The sequence below is a fragment of the Anastrepha ludens genome, chromosome 2, assembly GCF_028408465.1.
Source record: "Anastrepha ludens isolate Willacy chromosome 2, idAnaLude1.1, whole genome shotgun sequence".
Taxonomy (NCBI): Eukaryota; Metazoa; Arthropoda; class Insecta; order Diptera; family Tephritidae; genus Anastrepha; species Anastrepha ludens.
The window spans coordinates 164,678,091-164,699,882 of record NC_071498.1 but is presented as its reverse complement, the minus strand read 5'-3'; positions in this window follow the sequence as shown (position 1 = coordinate 164,699,882).

The following is a 21,792-nucleotide window of genomic DNA, read 5'->3' as shown; positions in this document are numbered from 1 at the left end:
AATTTGGCTTTCGCAAAAACCACTCAGCATCCGACCACATTCACTGGATTGTTAGAACCACAGAGTGTGCGATAGTGGAAAATAAACTTTGCGCAGCGGTGTTCCTTGACATCTCGCTGGCGTTTGACAAAGTTTGGCATACGGGCTTACTCCACGAACTAAAATTGATTTTGCCCAGGAATTTTTGCGAAATCCTTTCTTCCTACCTTGATGGCAGATACTTTCGTGTCAAGCTTGACAACGCCTATTCTTCATTGCAAAAAGTAAGCGCGGAGGTACCTCAAGGAAGCATCCTTGGCTCTCTCCTATACCTCTTGTATACGCATGACTTACCGGTTCACGAGCAACACGTTACCGCAACCTTTGCAGATGGCACGGCTATCCTAGCAGTTGGAGAATTAATCGAGACTGCAACGACGAAATTGCAATCAGATGGGCACCCAGTAGCAGCTGTACCTTATACAAGGTGGCGCAAAAGTAACCTTGATTCTTCTTGTGGATTATTTTTATTTGGTCTTTTAATTTTTTTTTGACATCAAGTCGAGAATATGATGTCATGGAAATGGCCGCCGCCACAGTTGATTGCCATTTGAGCCCTTTTTATGGTATTTCCCATCACTTTGGCCAAAACTTCCGGCGATAGGTCCTCACATACTTGACGGATATTGTCTTTAAGAGTTGCAAGAGTCTGAGGCTTGTTGACATAAACCCGCGACTTCAAAAAGCCTCACAAAAAGAAGTCTGGAGCGGTAAAATCAGGCGATCACAAATGTCAAAACAGAACTGACATTAGGGGCCAATCGCAAAATTTATAGCATTTTCTGATAGGAGGATTACTTTAGCGCCACATTAACATTAAGGATTGTACTTCAAAATAAAAAAAACTGTTTGGAAAAATATTGAGTAGTTTCTTTTTTATAGCATTTTTAATTCCGTAAAGTTATATGGCGGACCCTTTATTTTAAGATGCGTTAATACAAAATAAAAGTAAAAATATGGTGTCTTATGATGCGATGGGTTGTGATGTGCTGTGCTGTGATGTGATGTGATGTGATGTGATGTGATGTGATGTGATGTGATGTGATGTGATGTGATATGATATGATGTTTTGTCATATAATCGGATATTAGTTGATGTGATTGATATCTAATGTTCTATTTATTTATTTATTAGCTTTAATATACAGTAATAAAGCTTGATAGAAAACTTGCTGCCAGGGCTTAGGACTCAATCAAATGAAGTTATATTGGATAGCATCCTTGTTTTCTTATAAATTCACACAATTTTGATATGCTCGTATGTACGATACGATATTTTTGATTAGTACGAAAATATGAATACACATTTGGCCTGAAATTTCTTTGTATGATGGGTATTACAATAGTAAAAATATATAAAAACATAATGTAAAAATTATAATCGAAAATGGCCCTATTACTTATTTTTCACTATATCTTTCTCAACCAATTGTCACATTATGCTAAACCGGATGAGAAAAAATCTCAATAATGAATGTATGCAAGTGCAAGTAAGGCCAAAGCATACCTCAATCTCACTGCATGTACAGTCTGTCTAATAGAAGCGTGACCGCCATAGCTTAGAAACGATTTGACCAATTAGATTTTAATAAACTTAATTTTATGGGCTTATATGTTGATACTTATTATTGGTAGTCGAAAAAGTCTTTTCGTATTTCTAATCAAACTTCAACTCATTTTTTTTAATATTTATAATGAACTTTATTAAACCAAATATATACCATTTTGGTCGACCACCTTTTGCCATTTCTCTTCTAGAGACATTATTCCATCAGTGTAAAACTTTTGTGGTTTCTCGGCGAAAAACTGCGACAAGTAATTTTCACAGGCTTCTCTTGAAGCCAACTTTACTCCATTAAGGGAGTTCTGCATTGACCGAAACAAATGGTAGTCCGATGGTGCAAGGTCTGGCCGTTTTTTTTCGATTGCTTGCTTCAATCTCATCAGTTGTTGACAGTAAAGTGTAGAATCAATCGTTCGAGCAGGCTGGAGCAGCTCATAGTGGATGATTCCTTTCCAATCCCACCAAACACACAGCATAACCGTTCGGGGCGTCAATCCTGGCTTTGCGACCATTTGTTGAGCTTAACCACCCTTGTTCCATGATCTTTTTCGCACATTATTGTCGTATTTGATCCACTTTTCGTCTCCTGTTACCATTCGCTTCAGAAATGGTTCAATTTCATTTCGTTTCAGCAAAGAATCGCGGTCCATTAAATTTTTCACAGACAATTCATGTGGTACCCAAACATCGAGCTTCTTTTTGTAACCAGCCTTTTTTCAATGGTTCAAAACCATTTGATGATGAATGTTTAGTGCCTTGGCGATGTCATGGCACCTTATGTGACAGTCCTGGTCAATCTTCTCCATAATTTCATCGACTTTTTCAACGATAGGTCGACCGGAGCGAGGTGCATCTTTCACATCGAAATTTCCAGAACGGAAGCGAGTGAACCATTGTTGTGCTACACGAACTGATACAGCATCGTCTCCCTACACTTCACAAATTTCATTGGTGGCTTGCGTGGCATTCTTCCTTTTTTATACAATAAAAAAATTTCAAAATATAGCGAATTTTTTCATTATTTTCACTCATTTTTGAGCAGCTATAACTTTTTACAATTTCTCCGAATTTAATTTTTTTTTTGTTAAATGAAGCTTAAATTGTCACCTTTCTAACACCATATGATATGACACAATGTGATTGGTAGCACTGGAGATAGATGACTCAAACGACATCTATTGACAAAATACGAAAAGACTTTTTCGACTACCCAATATATGCAATATATTTAATAAAATATGATTCATGAGCACAATACTTTCCAACCAACCTGTATGCTAACTTTAAAAGCAAGCCTCAAACTGACCAAAATTTTTTTGTTCTGCCAAACCTAGCATTTAACTCATGACGTTTATTTAGCTTAGTGTTTTGTACAAATCTATTATTATACCTAATTTTTATTTAATATTTGATTAAAATGTCAGCCTGTTATTGAATTTCCAGAGTTAATTTCATGCCCACGCACACTCGGTTTCGGAAGTGTGGTAATTGAGTCAGTATCATCAATATTTTTGTACTATTCATTAGTCTCGGCATAATCATTGAATAGCTCAATGGTTGGCCTTCTTAGTGGCTTTGGCCTTTCCACCTGCTAATGGACGTAAATTTACCTTTTGATATCAAATACATTAACATTTAATGTGCCGATTTCAAATCATAAATTACTTTGCCCAGCTCAGCTTCCTTCCGCAGCGGATGCTTCCGATGCAATAAATTTTGTATTTGTTTGGCTGTTTGTTGTAATAAAGTGAGACATAAATAGTTGACTAAGAGATAAACAAAGTAACAGCGTAAATTGTTATTTATTTCTTACAAGCAAACGAACGAAAGTCATCGAATTGAAGCAGAAGGCTTTGCGCACTTTCATTGAAAGGTGGAAAAACTTCATTTGGTTTTTGAATAACTTTTTACGAAATAAAAATATTTTGAGTGTTGAAAATCTTTATTTTGTCTTTGAACCATTCCATTGCATATCTGTTTGTGTAATGCAGCTGTTTAGCGCACAAGTGTCAAATATGATTGACGTACGTCGCTGTTTGCACAAATTATAAATTTTCCGATTTGTCATTTGCCATGAATTCGACGACTTTAGTGATTCTTCGATTTATGTATTAGCAACTCCAGCGCTAAAGTCTTTCGGCAGACTCGATAAACTCACCTTTTCAAGACGATTCAAGGAGTTTCTTTGGCCGTGCTCAGTTCTCAGTTCATCGAATTTGTACGTCTACAATACAAGCGGAGCTCGAACGCAACGAATAGAAGCTTCACATTCACAAAAAATAACTGCGAGGCGAAAGGACTCATTGACAAGTTTTGATAATTTATTTATTTATTTTATTATTCAATTTCATTTTAATAACTTTTTTATGAAAATATAGTTAATTCTCCAATAAAATCTTTAAATCCAAGTTTCAAACTTTGTGCAAATTTAAAAAATTCAAGAATTCTATAACCTATGCAAATATCAAGCGTCTAAAAATTACTTTTCTTTTGCTGATGGTGTTGGAAGTTTTTTTTATATATAAGAAATATATCGAGGATTCGACATATGAATAAAAAAAAACATCAAAACAATTAACGCAAATTTTGAGCCAGATAAAACTTGCATTTTGTTGAATCAGAATTCAATGGGCTATAAAACTGCATACTCAACATTTTTCTGAAAATTCTGATTAAAAAGTTTGAAATTTCGATAAAAATGTTTTGATTTTGTGTTTTTTTTTTTTTAATTGGCAGAAGATTTTAAAAGGCTTTGTAGAAGAATGAACCACATTCTCATAAAAAAATTATTAAAATTAAATAGAAGACAAATAAATGGTCAATAAGTCCTAGTGCTGTAGTCAAATTGTTGCGAAATTTCAGATGAACCTTGGAAAAACGGCTACTGAAACCGAAGCTTTTAGTCAGCTTTCCTATCTTACCGTTCTTGCTGGACTCCTGGAATGATAAAGGTATGCAGATTGCGAAAGGACAATTCATGAATTCTTCTATATCATAAATTGCCAGCTCATTCCGCATTGTCTGTTAGTAGGTTTCTATTTGCTAAATTTTGCAATGTGTTACTTTTATTTGTTTTCTAAAGTTAACGGAAAGTCATTAGGCCCAGATCTTGTCCAAAATCGTATCCTAAATCTAGCTAATAGCGTGAAACTCGAAGCTTTTGTTCAAACATACAACGAATATTTTAACTACGGCCTTTTCCCATCCATCTAGAAATGCCTACAACTAGTCCTCCTACCTAAGGCAGAGAAGACACCATGAGACCTTACTGCATCTCATCCAATATGTATGCTGGGCATGTCGGGAAAACTACTGGAACGCATAATAGTAAATATATAGATTAACAATAGAAATCGAGGCAGACGATAATCGTGCAGAGACACAGTTTGGTTTTAGGAACAGACGGTCTACAGTAGATGCGGTTATGCCGTTGAAACAAATGGCAAAAAAATGCTGAACGCCCTAAACGTACAAAAGCCATTGGCTTTTCAGACGACATAACTGTTGTAGTCGTAGGAAAGTGTATAAAGGAGGTGACAGTTGTTAGCAATTCACAAATCCAGACATGACTGATAGAAGCGGGCCTCGAGTTAGGGCAACATAAAACAGAGGCAGTATTAATAAACAGCAGAAAGGTAAGTGAGGACGTTAATATCATGAAATCTTTTCAAAAGCTGCCTCAAATAACTAGATATTATGTTTGATGCTAAGCTAACGTTCAAGCCTCATTTTGAGTAGACCATAGAGAAAGCTGAAAAAGTGACAGTGGCGCTATCACGGCTCATGGTGAACTCGTGAGGGCCCACACAAAATAACACAGGCTGCTATACACAAGCAGGGTAATAAGTGTTCTTTTGTATGGTGCACCTATCTGATCTGATGCGCTAGATAAAAGCTCGATAAGATAGAACTGCATCTGTCTAGCGCTATGAACCCTTTCCTATATTCTCATGCCCTGAAAGAGAGGTAAGAGAAATGTTTTCTGCACGTTCGAGACATTTGATCTCCTCCTTAACGGAATCGACCAGAAGGGAGCTGCAATATGACGACGACAGGGCCTTGATCGCAACTTGAAAAGATATTTATGTCGCCCTCCCAACAGCGATCCCTAAGCATTTAGTATGGTTGCAGGATCGCAAACCGCCCTGCTTGAAAAGCATTACTGGTTTTCAGCAGTTTTCCATTAAACTACTGAAATATTGGCTGTTCTAGTGATAGCTCCCGCTCTAACTCCAAATTCCATCTTGGAACCGTCGATGAACACTGAGGTACCTATATCCGCGCAGACATTCCTCTCCTTCCAATCCAGTCTGGCTGAAAAGCCCTAGCACTACCCCCGAAACCCAGTTTGCGGATGGAAAAATCTGTACGAAGTACAGAGAAGAAAGAAGAAATCTACGTCAAACCGCAACTATGACCTACAGGAGATTGCTTCTAGAGGAAATGCTCCTTCAACCTTACAGCGCTCTGAGCGGTAATGGATTAAACTTTAAGCTCAACGGGAAATAAGAGCAGAATGACATTAAGGGCAGCAGTGGGATATGCCCGACATGCCCCAGTGATGCCCATACATGCAGTCCTCTGCACTCTCTCTAATTTAGTGGTGTTATAACCCTTTCAAGGAGCTAACCACCAAAGTACGTTTTGCAGCCTGAGTACGACACGTGACTTGAGACCACATTTTTTGCTGAATATAGATTTACAGGCGTAGAAAGCTAAACTGGCCTTCTTAACTCGATTTTCTATATGCAGCTTCTCACGGAGCTCGGGGTCAAGCAAAAGCACTAAGGTACTTGATGATATTATGCTTGAGTCAAAAGAAAACTGGGCCACTGTTTGCCTGTAACAAATAAAATCAACACAAAGTTGCGTTGCTCGAAGCGTCTCCGCAAATTTTCATGAAATGGCAGTAGGCGCTCCTCCTCCCCAAAGCAATACCTAACGGTAGTTCCACGGTGAGCCGAAAGGCAGTCCCATATTTCGGGTATCAATACTTTGTGCCACCTCTACAAAAAAACTGTTTTCTTAAGTAAAATATGCATTGGCTAACCTAAATTTGGAGAAGTTCGTTAAAATTAAAGACGAAGACTTTCAAGCGGTGCACTTTGGAGCTTCTTCTTCCCATTTCACTTGGGGTCAGCTCTTCTAGTACGTAATCTCCATATTCTTCGATCCTGGCGTGTCTCGGTACTTAACTTCGCACGTTTCACATCACTTTCTATTTGGTTCGTCCATGTTCTCGTATGTTGTGGTCGACCTGGAGTCCCCGGCGTCGTGACGATGTTTAACACGTTTTTTGTCATATCTGATTTAGGCTTCCTCTGGGCATCCCCATACCAACGAAGACGACTTCCTTGTATTTTTTGCTTAATCGGCGCGATTTTAGGCTCTTTGTCCAACATTGCGACCGAGGCTCACCATCTCATTTTCATTTTTGCCGTTTGAAGTTTTCTTTCGTGTGACTTTCTTATAGGCCAACATTCGGCGCCATATAAAAAAGTGGGACGCACGGTGATTTTATATATTTTGCCTTTTTGGTGAAGTGGTATTCTTTGGCACATAGCATCGCGGTTAGAGTCTTCAATTTTAACCATGCAGAGTTAGCGCTATGATGCATCTATTCATTAACTTCTCCAGTATTTGTTATAACGGAGCCTTAAGTATTTAAATATGGAACCTTATTTAGCGGGTTGGCGTCCAACAAAATTGGTGCTAAGCTGGTTGTTGTTGAGTTGGTGGAAAACTCGCCGCGCATATTATCAGTATATGCTCCTGTATGTGAGAGATGAAAAAGAAAATATTTTGGAGCGGTAGTCTCGTTTTTTAAGGAATACGCGAGTCTTTTTTTTTGTTAACGAAGGGGGAATCTTTCATAGATACCGTCAACTTAGACGGCATGCACGATTCATACTGCTTGCTAAAGGTACACCTCATTCGGGACCACGCCCAGTCAGTAATTTTTATACTGTCTGGACTTGCAAAACAGTACACCTACGTACTAAACCCTTGAACTCCGTCTTCTCCACCACTCTCTCTGCGACTCTGCTTCAAGGTATTACTTCGCAGGGCTGGTTAGCTATATAGCTTCGCCAATGTCTATCGGCTAATGCGTCTCATTTGCTCAATGTATCTGAGCTCTTTTTGAATTCTAGTAGCGTATGCACCTACCTTCTCCCACTTTTCTTCCGATTGCAACATGAACTCGACTACGTCAGTTGCACTTGGCATTATTCTTCCTGTTATAAAACGTGGGCAGTGGAAACTGGCATGTTCCACGTCTTCCTCTACATTGGTGCACACAGGGCAGTAGGGGCTGTCATCGTGCCCGAACCTATGCAGATATTTCCTAAAACCTACATATCCAGAAAGGAACTGTGTCACATGGTAGGTTGTATCTCCTAGACTCCGATTTAGCCATGGTCGCAAATCGGGAATCAGTTTATAAGTCCATCGCCCTTTACTGGAGGTATTCCATCGGTCTTGCCACCTTGCTAATGACACAAGCCGCTCTTCTTCTCTCACCGCTTTTTTATTTATTTCGGCATCCGCTACACATCTGTCATAGGCTCGCTTCATTTCACTCGCGAGAATATCCGCTGGTATCAAACCAGCTATAACAAACGCCGCGACATTCGATATTGTTCTGTATCCGCAACATGCCCTTAGGGCACTTAGCCGATATACAGACAATAGTTTCCTTTTGTTATCCTTCAGTTTCGCCGCATTTGCCCAAACTGGGGCTGCATACAGGAGGACTGAAGTGGTCACATTTGCCAGCACCTATGTTAGGTAAGATCCTTGAGAGTGCCGCTTGTATGATAGCGGTTTTCTCTACCGCGCAGTCAATATGGGCCTTAAAATTTAACCTACAATCGATCATTACTCCGAGGTATTTCAGTGCCGGTTGGGAGTGAACAATTTGCTCACCCACTCTGATTCTCATATGCTCGACTTTTTTCCGACTTGTTATCAGAACCGCCTCCGTTTTTTGCTCTGCCAATTTGAGTCCTGCCTGTTCAAGCCAATCTTTCGCTTTTCATTTGTAATCTGTTCCACTTCCTATGTATATGTGCTTAGCCACCGTCACTATCGCTATATCATCCGCAAAGCCTATTATTCTTACCTCTCTGGATACTGGTAAGCGAAGGACTTTGTCGTACATGATATTCCAGAGGACAGGACCTAGGAACGATCCCTGCGGCACGCCAGCAGTAACTTTGTACATTTTTGTTCCAGCACTGCTTTCATACTATACATCAGTTCTCTATCAGAGAAGTAACACCTTAATATCCTGAGAAGATACAAGATATGCGACCAACTTGCCGAATTAAAGGCGTTTTTGACATCCAATGTGTTTACAGCACAATATTCTTTGGTGCCCTAACGCCACCGCTTTCCTTCTATTGCCTTAATAGCCGTTTTGACAACCGTAGTAATTGCATCAATCGTCGAACGGTTTCTCCGGAAGCCAAACTGCACGGTACTCAATGCTCCCTTCTTCTCTAGTATAGGCAATAGTCTATTGCAAATAATACGTTCGAGTATTTTGCCTGTTGTATCCAGTACGCAAATCGGCCGGTACGAGGACGGATCATCGGCTGCTCCTTTTCCTTTTGGTATCAACACAAGTCGTGGCAATTTCCACTGTGTAGGAAAAACACCTTCGTCTAAGCATTTTTGTAGTACCACAACAAATATTTCGGGACGCAAGCGAATAGCCGCCTTAAGGGCACATTTGGTATGCCATGCGGCCCCGGTGCTTTTCGGTCGCCGATTTTCTTGCATGCTTCCATTATCTCTAGTGCAGATACGACTGGAATCTGCTGGGGGTTTACGGTATCTGCAGATTCTAATCTATCTATACTCGGTCCTTGGGGAAATAGCGTCATTGCAATTCGATTAAGCATAACTGGAAATACGACTGATGGAGCTCGTTGTCCCGCCAGTTTGAATACGCGAGTCTATACAAGTGTATTTGTGTGCACATATACATAGAGACTAATACTTATGCAATTTCCATATTTTTATTTAAATCCTCTGCATCCTGTTATGCAACTTACGCCTTCTTCATTAATTTAAAGCATGCTTTTGTTGGTCACCTCAAAGTTGGCTGGTAGTAGAAGCTCTCCATAAAAGCATCGCCAAGCAAACGATGCATATTTAAGGATCCAAAAGAAAATGTTCACCGTATGGGAGTGGGCTTGTGTGTGTGACAATCATTTGCTTGGTGCCGGACTGAATGCGCACAGTGGACGGGAAAATTAAAATGAAAGAAACAGCGTTCAATGAAATCAAGCGAGTGTATTTCTGAAAGGAAGGTAGCTTCTCATAAAATACCTGCCATTATTTCGAGGTGGCACAAAGCTGTAGGTCCCTCCAAGTATAAGAGGGTGTAAGATAACAGGGTGTAAGATAGCATGAAACATACAAACTGAAGAAGAGGATCAACCCAACACCTAACAAGTGAAACATTTATATTTATATGTATATGTGTGCATACATACACACTTATGCACTATATAAAGTACACCAAAAAATTGAAAAATATGCTTATCAAAAGATATGTAATCGGCTTAAAGCAAAATAATTTCCATTTCAATTTACCGAAGCACAACAAATATGTTTCCTATTTGTTTATGCAATGCCCAGCAACTTAAAGATTTAGAATCTTTTTTCCGGCTTTATTTTTGTAAAAGAAGAAACTTCGCTTTATTGAATTGGGTAAACTTAAGATGCTTTGGTATTTGGATGCTTGCAAAGTTTTTCTTTACTTTTACTTATTCTCACTCAAATAAGCACAATTTATTCTACATTTTATGGTATTTATGTTTATGCAACTGTGTAATACTCTTTAGAAACTTCATTACTGAGGTTCCTAAACACAAATTGATAAAGGCAGTTACTGCTTGAAATTTTTTATGAGAAAAAGCGATTTGATTTGGACCTGTCTTCCTATCCGGCCATCTGTTTATACAGCGGATAACTTGAGCAAAAGTTCTAAATGTTTCAATTTCATGAATGGCAACTTCGATTTCGTGTTTGAAAGCATCCATCGTCTCTGTATGGTTCGCATAGCATTTGTCCTTAACGGCTCCCCACAAAAAATAGTCCAACGGGCTTAAATCACAGCTCCGAGGCGGCCAATTGATATCGGAATTTCTGCTGATTATTCGGGTTTCAAAAGCGGTAGCCAAAAATTCGAGTGTAACTTTGGCAGTGTGACAAGTTGCACCGTCCTGTTGAAACCGAATGTCGTCCATGTCATCCTTTTCAATTTTTGGAAACAAAAACTCGTTGAGCATGTCACGGTAACGCTCACCATTTACTGTAACCGCGGCTCCTCGCTCATTTTCGAAAAAAAATGGCCCGATGATGCCGCCAGACCAAAAACCGCACCAAACAGTGACTCGTTGTGGATGCATTTGCTTCTCTACAGTAACGTGTGTATTTTCTGAGCCCCAAATGCGACAATTTTTTTTATTGACGTAGCAACCGATGTGAAAATCAGAAAAGAAGAAGAAGACTCACCACTTTGGAAATAGGTTTTCAATATTTCCCAATTTTGTTCAAGCGTATAGCGTCCCATTTCGTAAATGTCAAATCTTTAAGTAAATTATGAACACATTTGACATGTCATTTGTGTTACCATTCTCAAAAAAATAGGTGGTTCAAAAAGCCAACGCTATATGGCCCGCCCAGTAAATTTAAAAATTGTAAAAACTACGAATTTTCTGCTTATAGACCACCTTGATCAAGAAGTTCCCGGAATAGAATCAGAAAATACAAAAGTTTATTCCTCAAAAGTAATATTATCGCTTTCAAAGTACTCCCCCGCATTTATACCAGTGTTTGATCCAGCTCTCGAAACATTTCTGGCACTCTATTTTCAGTATAGCCATCAGAGTCGTCTTCGAATTATCTATTATCTCATTTCGGCTGTTAAAACGCATTCCTTGTGGTGGTTTCTTGACTGAATCCAACAGAAAACAACATCACAGACAGCCATATCAGGTGAATTTAATGAGGAATGGCTGTTAGTCATTTCGTTCTTGGTTAAAAATTCACGGATAATAATGGCACTGTGCGTCGGTGCGTTATCTTGGTACGAAATACACGAGTTGTGTTCCCACAAATCATTTTCTTTTTGTGCGAATTGCCAAACGTCAACGTCGCATAACACCCAACTATTAACTGTCTAACCTTCTTGCAAAACTTCGTGCTGTAAAATATCATTGAAATCCATAAAAACCCTGAGCATCGTTTACTTTTTTAACTAAAAACAACGTGGTTTTTTTGGTCTTGGTTCGTTCGCAGCTCTTCACTCATTCGCCTGATGTCTGGAATGCGTGTCGTACTCATAATCCCACGTCTCATCTCTTATAATAAAAATTTTGATGGGCGTTGGGTCGCCTGATGAATATTAAGCCGTCGAAATCATGTTTTGGCGGTATCTACGCGGTGCCTTTTTCGCTGAAATGAAGGTCCTTTGGGACGAATTCAAATTAACTTTTAAAACTGTATAAATCGCAATGACAAGCAATGGTGAATGTTGGTAGGAATGTTAATCACCGATGTGAGCAATATTAAAAAAATGTTTAATTTTCATTCGAAATGGTTCAATCAGCTTTTGCAGCATGCACGGTTTCCATGGATATTGACGTCCAATTCTGACCACAAACTCTTTTCCAATCGATCCAAATCTGGACTTCCAAACGACCAATCTTCTGCGGCTATGAACCCACTAATCTTTTTTTTTAACCACTGCTGGGTGATTTTTGCCTTATCCTTGCCGGAATCTTGCTGGAAGATCCATCGCTCTTCACTGCTCAACTGCTTCACCACGCTTTCTAAGACATCCTCCTGGTACAGTTTTGCCCAGGTCTTAACCACTTAACCATTCCTATTCAGAATCAAGCTCAGATAATTTGCCTCACTAACATTAGCGTGATGTCCCCTGGGTAACTGTATTTGTAGTGAAAAAAAAATCAATTCAGATATAGAGTAGTTTACCTCCAGGCCAAGTGTAATCGGAGTGAGGTATTTTTTTTTTCTTAGACTGAGGTATTCTTTTTTCTCTCTCCGCGCAGGAGCTTCGTGCCTCAACAAGACTCTTCCATCGTACACAGTTCTGGCTGTTGTTTTTGCGCGTCCCATGGAATGTCTGAAACTGCAAGCTCGTGCAACATCGGGCTTCTCCAAATATTTTTTGGCCGACCCAGACCCCTGCTCCTTTGTGGGTTCCAGTCCAGTACCCCTCTTGTTGCTATCTGGGGTAGCCTCTGTGTGATGGTGTTAGAGATCAGCCATGTTTCACTGCTGTACAACAATACTGACTTCACCCATGAGCTGAGTATTCGCAGTTCAGAGCGCCTAGAGATTTGCCAACTCGTCAATACTGTAAGCATTCGCCCGAACACCACCGTTGCTTTGTTTAGCCTGCAGTTGACATCTTCATCTGCTCCGCCGTCTGCCGGGTAGCAGAAGCTTTCGACAAATTCCACCGGGCACCCGTCAACTATTATGTGTCTTGCTTTATTGTAGTTGACTCTCATAGCCATCGTCTGGGCGATGTTGGTCTCCAGTCCGACAGTGCGTGCCGGCCTGCCCGCCTTCGCTTTCATGTCAGTGAGTTTGTGAGAAAGGAGGCATCATCGGCGAACTACACGTCCTCTAAATATCTGATAAAACTCCATACGAAGCCTCTTGTGTGCAAGGTCAATTGGCTTATGACGTTATCTAGGACAATGGTGAACAGAATGGTCGGCAGAAGCGTCCTTGCCTTAGACCTGCGTTGATGGTGAATTGATCGCTGATGTTGTCGTTGTGAAGCACTTCCTGTTCGGGATTCTCGTAAAGGACTCTGATGAGGCAGATTATCTTACCGGGAACTAGTGAAGCATTAGCCAAGCTCAAAAGATAACTGATATGTCAATGGTGGAACTTGACCCCCGCTGCTTTCAATTCTTTAGAGCCTTGGCAAGATTACATTAAAGCAAAAACTTATTCTGGAAGCTTCGATGCTAAATTTTTGAAACTATCAAAATTCATATTGTCATGACATCATTGAAGTAGAGACACATTTTTATAAACTATATTGAGTAAATCTCCATTATATATGTAGAAAAGATGTATTATTTTATTATTACAATATATTTTATATATATTTTTTTCATTTAACTCCGATGGGTGTTTTACTATACAAAAAATATAAATTATTTTATAAAATGCAAATATTTATTATTTTATTGTATAAAAAAATGTTTTTTTATAAAAATTTACTAGCAACTAATTATTTATTTGAAATTTATTTTATTAAATCATAAAATTGCAAAATTGAAAATATTATCAAAATGTAGGCTTCAAATTTTAACTTGTTTCCCAAAAATCATAATAATAAAAATAAATAATAAAAAAATTATAATTTTTGTTTTCTCCCTTACGAACCCAACATAATCACCCGAGTACTAAACAGCGAAACAAATACTCGTAAAACATTTACTCATTCACTTTGAGCAAACAATTAAATATGCAAATTTTGGCCTCATATGAAATTTTTGGATAAACATGAGTCACATTCACAATCACTTCAACAAAAAATTTATTATTTATAGCAGTTTACCTGTTTTTTTTTTTTTTTTTTGATAACCGAGCGCACTAGTAAAGCAGTAGGGTATTGTAACTCGTTCACATAACGGTTGTTTGCAAATATATACCAAATGGTCAAAGTGATGATTTAGTAATGGTTGTCTGTATGTCTATCCGTACCGCACGCATGAAACTCTAGTGTAATATGAGGTGTCTGAGTATTGAAATGAGCAGCAAATCGGCCACTCACTACGCCTACTTTCAATGTAACGGTAATTTTCAAAAATGCAAAAACTTTCAGTAAATCTTCTTCTTCTTAATTGGCGCGATAACCGCTTACGCGATTTCAACAAAGCGCGCCAGTCGTGTCTTTCTTGTGCTAACCGGCGCCAATTGGACACACCAAGTGAAACCAAGTCCTTCTCCCCTGATCTTTCCAACACAGAGGAGGCCTTCCCCTTCCTCTGCTACCACCAGCTGGTACCGCATCAAGTACTTTCACAGCCGCAGCGTTTGTATCTATTCGGACTACATGACCCAGCCAGCGTAGCCGGTGGATCTTAACCGTTGAAAGAGCTGCACTACATGTAAGATTATGGAGGATAAACAAGATTTATTTATTCAATAAACAATAACAGTATAAAGTTGGTATGGTTCCTTCTTGTGGTGGCGGAAAGTTGAGACACGACCGGAATGGTAAACAAGCTTTGGTGGCTGAGAGTAGACATACGACCGCAAAGGCTTAATGCATTCTCCTGAGTTAGTGGCATAGTAGGATTTTGAAATTGAAAAGACTATTATATAGAAAATGGGCGTGGCTAATAACAGATTTTTGGACCTTTGCACGTTGGTAACGGCGAATATCGCAGGCGATGGAAAGATGAGCTGTATGAGCTTTACGACGACATAGACATAGCGCAGCGAATAAAGATCAAGCGCCTACGCTGGGTGGGTCATGTCGTCCGAATGGATACAAACACTCCGGCAATGAAAGTATTCGATGCGGTCCCAGCTGGTGATAGTAGAGGAAGAGAAAGTCCTCCTCTGCATTGGAAAGGTCAAATAAAGAAGAACTTTACTTCACTTGGTGTGTCCAACTGGCGCTGTTTAGCACGAGAAAGAAACGACTGACGCGCTTTGTCAAACTTGGCCAAAATCGCGTAAGTGATTATCGCGCCAATTAAGAATAAGAAGATGATATACATAATCCTTATATTATTTGACTATGGCTTATCAGTGAAAACATGCGTCGGGTATATAAAGTTCGTTTTACTTGATTAATTTTAATTTTATTTTGATGGAGAAGTAACGCAAAAAAACGTGTAAGTGCCACACTTGACTTGAATACCCATATAGAGATAGCAAAAAGAGTAAATAGAAGAAATCTATTTAAGAAAAAACGGTCAAGAAGAACGCAAAAAGAAAGCACTTGCCTTGCTAAATATATTTTGCTCACACTCGTATCGGTAATTCACCAGGGCGCTACGCATGCGCGATCTTTACAGATTTCGAACAAAGAGAAATTAAAGGCTAACGCCAATGAATGCCTCTCATTGCTACCAAAGTTGATGTCAACCTCACTCAACTCACGCCTACTTCATGCAGCTCAAGCACGCACCTCAACGCAAGCAAAAGAGATTTTGTGAATAATGCAAACATTTCCAAACGAAAACATTCGATTTCGTAGATAATTCACCTAAAAACTCTAGATCGTGGGCGATTAAATGATTTCCTATTCAAATTTACAGTCGCCTTGCGTGCAGGTCGTCAGATGGGTTGGGTCGTCTTACTTGCGTTGCACCAAAGCAGGTACGATTTATTTTAAATGCTAGCAGCCGAAATTCACTTTCGCTTTGAGGCTATTAGTTTTTTTTTTCTTTTGTTTTGTTAGCTTTAATGTTTTGGTGTTTGATGGCACTTTTAGTATATTTGTTATGCACGGCGGTATTTCGGCGAGAACACTTGTGCATATCTGTATATTTACTCACCGCTACTGTGCGCTGCTGGCTTATCTGAAAGTGGGCTCTGAGGACGTGCAGTAAATTTTTGTGCGATTTTGGTGTATATTATTACAAAATGTATTCATGTAAACAAATATTGAGTATTTACCAGGCTACAGAATCGTGTAGAATTTCAAGTAGAGACGTAAATACACAATTTGCAAAACATTAAAAATATCTTTGAAGGTGAGAGTAGAAAGGAAGCAACAAGTAGTGAAAGTATTGGTCGCTGAAATTCGGCGTGACTTGCTTTCCATGAAGCAAAAACCGAAAACAGTTGTGTGGTTTTGAAGTGACTAGAATTGGCAGTCAGAGTTGATAATAGACACTATCAAAAAGTTGATCATAAAAAGTCGTCATGCGGGAATAATATAAGGTCTGGTCAAATACTAATTTTTTGTAGATATTTTTTTGGAATTTTTTTTTTAAAGAAAATAAAATACGATCGTTTTTTTTAGTATGTTATTATTGTCATCAAATAGTATACAAAAACACTTTTTTTGTAGTAGTATGGCACCAAAGTGCCTTAAGATAGTAGTCCGGTGTAACGACCGAAATTTCGACTTTTTTTCATGAACCTTTTTTAAAAAGAAGATAAAATGCGATCGTTTTAAAGTTTTTACATGTTTTTATTGGTGTTTTGAAGTATATAAAAAAATGTTTTTAAAGTTAATTTTATATTAATTTGTTTAAAATTTTTGACATCAAAGTGGAGTCCTTAAAAAAAAGATGAGTTGGTTCGGGGAAACACACAGCCTTCCAAAATCATCTGAAATAAAAAATTCAAAGAGATTATTATTCTGTAGGCTTTCTTTTAGGTCGCGAACCTAAAATATGCATAAAAATAAAAAAAACAAAAGCAAAATGGCGGACTTATGAAAAAAGTTTAAATTGTTTAAATTAAATAGTTTATTATTAAAAAATTAAATGTTTTAAAGGTCCGTGATCTAGATATGTGTTTCTAGAATAACGTGTTAAATTTTTATCCAAATCGGTTGAATAGTTTTGAGTCAGTGATTCCCCGAAATTTCGAAAACATGGTTTTGAGAAAAACGCGTTTAAAGTTTTAGAGCAGCTGCGTGTCACAAGCTTTCATACACACTACGGCGCGCTTTCTTATTTTAGCTATAACTTTATTATTATTATTATTATTTATTAAAATATAATTAAAATTATAGATTAATCTAAGATAAAAGCTCTAGCTACCAGGGCTATCGGCTTAGTCAAGTGATAGTAAATGTAAGTAAATAAAGATTATAAGACTAAATAAGTTGAAATACGTTTATAGCTTTAAGAAAATTTGACATTTTTATTATATTTGCTTCAGAAGAGATGGAGAGACTGTTGATTGGATCTGCATTATCCAGTGTTGTGATGCGTAAGGCGGAGATAGATGGACAATGTAGGAGAATGTGGCGTACGGTTAAGCGGTTCGCGTTGCAAAAGTTACACATTGGCGGTGGACTCTTTGTTAAATGGTATTGGTGTGTTAAAAGAGTATGTCCTAGCCTTAAACGTACAAAGCATCGGTTCATCCAAGTAGTAGTCGAAGTTGGCAGTATGGTAGCGGAACCGTGTGGATTTACTTATTTGTATTCATGCTGGTAGATATACGAATTGGCACCCAGCTGAGACTTTAAAGCTCTGGAGTATATGGTTTTAATTGGTGTTGTACTAAATGGGTTATACAAGTGCAAACACGATTTTAAGGCAAGATTTGCGGCATAGTCAGCATGATGATTGCCGAATATGCCCGAATGTCCAGGTATCCACATTAGTTTTGTGTTTGACGCTTTCTTAATTAACAATTGTTGCATGTGATATATTGGGCCTACATCCATTCGAATGTTTCTTGCAGCATTGAGCACTGAATCGCTATCAGTGCATATTAAAACCTTTTGTCTAATCTTTACAAGATTTAATGCTGAAATTATGCCCTGTAATTCAGCTTCAAAGATATTGGCGTCCTGCGGTAGTAGTCCATGAGAAAGGGTTTGCCCAGCTTCATTTGTAACAGCAAATGCGATGCCATTGACTTGTTTGGTGCCATCAGTGAAAAGGAGACTCCAACCACTTCGTTTCAGAGGGTGCACTATGCTCCAGAAAATTTGCTGATATGTTGTGTTGTTCGTGCACTGTTTACGTAAGTAGCATAAGTCTTCGATAAAGCTTTCAGAGTTTAGAGCCCAGGGTGGTAGCTTGGTTTGAGGTATTCTCATTGGAGATATCTTCAAGCTCTTTTACCTCGCATAATGTTGATTTATGTGAAAGTGGTCTTCTTCTTTTATTCAGTAAACGAATTTCATGGTGAAGAATATGAGTGGAATCGCTGAATAATTTGTATATTATGCGACTTCTGTAGCTATAACTTTAAAAATAATTAAAATTTCTGTCTGAAATTTTTATAGTATATTTTTAAGATGTTTTTCTTCCGAAAAATGTAAAAAAAAATCGGTTTTTTGAACCCGGCCCAGTGGCCTACTACTTAAAAAAAAAAGATAGGTGGCTTGTCAACAGGATTTTGGCTCTTCAGGACATCCGAAACAATAAAATTAAACGGATTATTATTCTGTAGTCTTGTCATTCTAGCAGGTGCTACAATGGAAAATATTTTTTCGAAAAATAACAAAATGACGGACTTTTGAAAATATCTATTGAAAATATTTTCCATTGTATTTTCAAAAGTCCGCCATTTAGTTACTTTTCAAAAAAAATTCTTAAAAAAAAACTCCTAAAATGAGTATTTGACCAGACTACTACCATAAAGCAATGCACTATAGTTGTTCAGAAATTAAAGTGCTTTCTAAAAGAGAAGAGAAGAATAGTTAATAGGCGGTCAAAGTACAGTTTAACCTTTTATCAGAAGTAACTGTATATTCGACAACAAAACTCTAGCGCTTCGAGCATTTCAATTTTGTTGCAAAGATAAGATTTATGAATGAATATTTAGATGTACCACAGCAAAGAAGAACTGCCAGCCAAACAGGGACTTAGAGAGGTAGGTACGTCTGGTGGCTGCCAATCTGACACACTGACCTGTAGTAGATCCGTTGTGTTGCCACTAAAACTTCTTCCTTACACTATGGAATCCCTTTTAAGCCATCCTGCAGCTTTTATAAACGAGCTTAACTTCGTTAGTTTAAGAACGAGGGCAACTATTTACATTTCTGGTCTAGAGCATTTCTAGTACTGTCAGGCGTCATCTGACGGTTCCATTCTACCATAAACGCACTCAGAACGCATTGATGTGTGAGCCATTTTAGCATTATTGTATTAGGTATTATTGCCTTTAAAAATTCATCGTGGCAAAAAAATGGAATTAAACCGTGTACATTTCCGTGCTCTTATTTTTCACAATTTTCGAAGTCGATGAACAAGTCAAGAATACAATCGATGATTATACGGCAAACAGTCACCATTCTTTACTTCGGGGGATGGTTTCACATGTAGAAGTACCTGAAAGTCATTCACTTGGGAGTGGCCCGTACAATTCTTCTGAATATGGTCCAAGCAGCTCACAACGTCCGGCCCTCGCCCAAGTATCCCTCAATGAAAACTAAAACAAAGCCTCGTATGAGAACTACCTACACTGATATTCGATGCGGTACCAGCTGGTGGTAGCAGAGAAAAAGGAAGGCCTCCTCTGCGTTGGAAAGATCAGGTGGGGAAAGACTTGACTTCACTTGGTATGTCCAACTGGCGCCGGTTAGCACGAGAAAGAAACGACTGGCGCGCTTTGTTAAACTCGGCCAAAGTCACGTAAACGGTTATCGCGCTAATCAAGAAGAGAAGAAACACCATTCTTTCCTCTTTAAAAAACTGGTGCTCGCTGTTCGCTCACCGCGGAATTCTCGGCAGGTCGTCCAAAATCAGTTGTGCCAGAAAATATTGACACTGATTGAACGCCAGTGATTGAGTGAGATTGAGGCATTTTTGGGTATTAGTATGATGAGCATAAATATAAGAATTTGCAGGATCTCCATGCGATAAAAAGGATTCCACATATTTCAAAAGAGGCCATGAAATCGTAACTGGACAATGTGCTTCGAAAATTGGTTCAGACGAATGCAGAGGTAAATCAATCATCATGGAGAATATTTTTAAAAACAATAAAACTATTTTCAATCACCAATACTCATGTTTCCTTTGTTAGGCCAGAAATATAATTAGCAACCCTCCCTATTCTCGAATAGCTAATAGTTCTTCAGTCTCTCAAAGAGATGTCAGAGATGAGATTAGATTACTTCGAGGCTTGTGGTCAAGTCCCCAGCACAACATCACTGTGATGTTGTTTGTTCAGCGTATCGTTCTGCTCCTGGACAAGCTTACTTGGCAGCATCCAAATCGAGAAAGCCTTGATGGATGCTTGATTATATTAAAAAGTAGCAATAAACGCGTACTCAAATATTTTTCATTAAGCTGGTTCTGGGTGGATAGTTGGATCTGTAAATACATATATGATCCCGTTTTTTCATCAGTGTACCAATGGACATATATATTTAAGCTGTTCCGTTCCGTTTTCATTAATCGTTAAATAACATTTACCAGATTTCTCTTGCCATATTTTTTTGCTTTTTTTTTTTGATGTGGTAGGGTTTAAGAAGCCTTCGTACTTACAGCGACCGTCGTCTACTGGGTTGAGTGGTGTGGCCACTAAAATAGTCCCTCCTTCTCTTCTGAGAAATCAGAATATTTGTTTCAACTATTTTTAAGTATTGCTGAGTCAAATATTCGTATTCTAACTCTCTGGATGATGCTGCTGCCTGCACGAATATAGAAATACTAGCAAACCCGGCCCCCTTCGCTGGGCACACTAAAATAGAATAGATATGGTTTAGAACAGAAAAAATATGATTTTCATATTATTTATTTCTTTATTCTTTATTCAAGCGCTTTGGCATAAACAATATTTTTTGTTTTTCTATTTGTTTTTGAGTAAATATAAAATATAAATTGAAAATCAGGAAAAAAGAAGATTGTTTTTAAATTTCAAATCAACGCATATGATTAAACAATCGTCTTTTTTCCTGATCATCCATGAATTTTTCGTTTCAATTTATATGTTTTATTAAGCATTGGAGCTTTTTTAACCATTATCCATTTATATTTTTCAAAAAAAAAACGAAAAATTTTTTTTTTTCACGAACACATAATTTCATTCGGATTTCACATTAAATTCTCAAATTTCGTAAGAAATTCTTCACTGTTACAAAATCCACTCCAAAAAAATTCACAAACAATTTTTACATGTTGCACTTACGTTTTTTCCTTATGGCATCCAAATCAGAAAGAAATATAGACCCATTGTAACTCATACTGTCAATTTGACAGTTCAGTTCCGCCGCAAGCGTTAAAAAAGTAAGCGACATTATGGCTGGTTCAAAAGAACGCTGTACCCGTTGCCAGTGCTCCGAATTACAACCAAACTTTACGAAAACCATTTTCAATACTTACTTAACAATGTGCGTAAGTTTGGTTTAACTCGGTGCAAAGACACGGCGGGTCTACGTTTTGGCATATATTTTGAGACCCTAGTCATCAATAGGTATGAAAATTACCCCGTATTAAAGCACTTATCAACAGCTTTCATTTGATACCCATATTG